General features: G+C 40.2%; 1 non-coding gene across 1 annotated transcript; it reads right to left on the bottom strand.

Annotated features, from left to right (window-relative positions):
* Window positions 1–836: 836 nt before the first annotated feature.
* Window positions 837–943, bottom strand: LOC141645664 (small nucleolar RNA R71). The gene has a single exon (XR_012545141.1). It is a non-coding gene; the product is annotated as a small nucleolar RNA R71 (small nucleolar RNA).
* Window positions 944–2,767: the final 1,824 nt, after the last annotated feature.

The following is a 2,767-nucleotide window of genomic DNA, read 5'->3' as shown; positions in this document are numbered from 1 at the left end:
ATTATTGGGACGAGAGCGTGTATTATATTATAAGGAGTTTGTTTGAGTTTGAGCTTAGTTACCCGGGGAGTGTTTTTATTATTCTCTGTTTATTTTTATTTTTACTTGTCTGTGTTTCCACGCCATGACCAAAATTAAGCTGCTTATATTGAGGTATTATCTGTTACTTAGCTTTCCGGCTGACGTGTTTTCTCCCTTCGGGGCTACTCGTCATGGGGGTAGTTCCTTTCTGTCTTCTGATTTTCTTTTCAGGTGACTTCCGCTGCTGTTCAAAAAGGATTTTATTTCAAGACAAGATTTTATTTAAAGCTTTCTAAAAGTTTGGTTTATTTTATATTTTATTTTGTATAAAGGGAATTCATTTTGTAATAAGAGACTTTGTATATTAATTATAATATCTCTGTATTTCGGCGAGTTTTGTCTGTAAAAGTAAGTTTTAATTTAGCCGAAAATCAGGGGTTTTACAGCCTAAGTTTTCATCACATTCCGTACCCACCGAGGAGAACCTACCCAATGGTACTCCCACACCACAACATCTAACCGGAAATTTCATTGCCAAATCCGCATTTATCCAATTAGTCGAAAGAAGCCAATTTGGGGGGATGCTTAGTGAAGACCCTCACTCTCATATGGAGGCTTTTTGCGATTATTGTGATGCGATTTCTCAAACCGGTGTAACTCAAGACCAAATTTGATGGGTCTTATTTCCTTTTTCTCTAATTGGCACCGCGAAACAATGGTTGAAGAGCCCTGATAAGGCCACTCTCGGAATTGATTCTTGGAAGAAATTGGCTCTAGCTTTCTACAAAAAGTTCTACCCACCGGAAAAGACTAATATGCTAAGAGCTCAAATTACGGGTTTTAGGCAAAGGGATGAAGAATCTTTGTATGAAGCTTGGGAGCGGTTCAAGGGAATTTGTCGCTCATGTCCTCACCATGGACTTAGCGAGTGGTTCTTGGTACAACAATTTTGGAACGGTCTATATGAAGATTCCAGGAACATTCTCAACATGGGATCAAATGGAATGTTCACCGAAGTTGATGACAATCAAACTTGGAACAAAATTGAGGAAATGGCGGTCCATAACTCACAATATAGTAGACCTCGCAAGGCTACTAGAGGAGGAAAGCATGAAGTGGACTCCGTTACTCATTTGGGTGCTCAACTTAGTGCTCACATTGATACCATCAATTTCAAGTTTGAAAAGGCTATGGCTAGACTTGAAGAAGCCTCAAAATCACCAAAGCGTCATGTTAATGCCATGACGGCATCTTCATCAATCCCAAGTGGGATATGTGAGAATTGTGGAACATTGGGACATGACCCAAGTGAATGTAGGCGAACAAATGAACAAGTGAATGCTTTCCAAGCATACAAGAGTGGTACCCCTTGTTCCAACTATTACAATGAAAACACCAAATTCCATCCAAATCTCTCATACAAAAGCCAAAATGTCCAAAACCCTCAAGCAACATACACCCCACCTCCCATGAGAAACCAAAATCAAAGACCCTTTTACAACCAAACCCAAGGTTACCAAAATCAATCTCCATACAATCAACAAAATGATCAAGGTTTTGATGTTCAAAAAGCGGTCCTTCAAATGCAAAAGAATCAACAAGAGTTCTTCACTCAAATGCAAAAGGATAGTCAAGCAAAGGAAACCACCATCAACAACATCCTAGCTCACACCAAAATGTTGGAAACCCAATTGACTCAACTAGCATCTTCAAGCTCACAAAGACAAAAGGGGCAATTACCACCTCAAAGTAATCCCCCAAGACATGAAACGGTTAGTGCCATTCACTTGAGAAGTGGTACAAGGTATGAAGCACCGAAGAAGCAAATTGAGGATAAAGTTGTGAAAGCTAGTGACAAAGAAGAAATTGTGCAAAACTCCAAGGATGGAGAACCATAAAAAGAAAAAATCTCAAAGAAAAATGAAGACAAGGTCAAGGAGAAGGAGCCCATTGTGATTAGACTTCCTTTTCCAAGTCGTCAAGCCAAGCCAAAATTTGATGACCAACTTGGAAAATTTATGGAAATTGTGAAGAATTTTGAAGTTTCAATTCCTTTCACGGAATTAATCAATCACGTGCCGGCCTGTGCGAAATACATGAAAGACATCCTCACAAAGAAGAAGTCGATCCGGAAACTTGAGACTATCGCCTTCACTAAGGTGAGTAGTGCAATACTTCAAGGGAGTTCACCTCCAAAACTCAAGGATCCGGGAAGCTTCTCAATACCGTGTACCATTGACGATACCACGATCAACAAAGCCTTATGTGATCTAGGGGCTAGTGTGAGTGTTATACCGTACTCAGTGACTAAAAGGTTGGGGATGGGAGAGCTTAAATGCACCAATATCACAGTCCAAATGGTCGATAGATCGACGAAGACACCATTAGGGATATGGGAAGATGTTCCCGTACGAATTGGGAAATTTTTCATCCCGGTGGACTTTGTCATTGTTGATATGGAATAAGACTCCAACATTCCAATCATTATAGGAAGACCTTTCTTACACACCGCGGGTGCGGTGATTGATGTGAAACATGGAGAACTCACTCTAGAAGTGGGAGATGAGAGTATAACTTTCAATCTTGACAAGACTATGAGAGCTCCCCGTTTGCATGAACCATGTTTTATGATTGATCATTATAGCCGGAAGGATGATAGGAAGACGTCGGAACTCCAATGGAAGAAGAGAATTGAAGATGCCCCATTCAAAGAGCAAGTGAATTGTAACAAAGAGAGCTTGCAAAG

This window comes from Silene latifolia, chromosome 2 (genome assembly GCF_048544455.1).
Source record: "Silene latifolia isolate original U9 population chromosome 2, ASM4854445v1, whole genome shotgun sequence".
In the NCBI taxonomy this organism is placed as follows: domain Eukaryota; kingdom Viridiplantae; phylum Streptophyta; class Magnoliopsida; order Caryophyllales; family Caryophyllaceae; genus Silene; species Silene latifolia.
The sequence above is the reverse complement of the archived record's forward strand: the minus strand, read 5'-3'. Positions and strand labels throughout refer to the sequence as shown.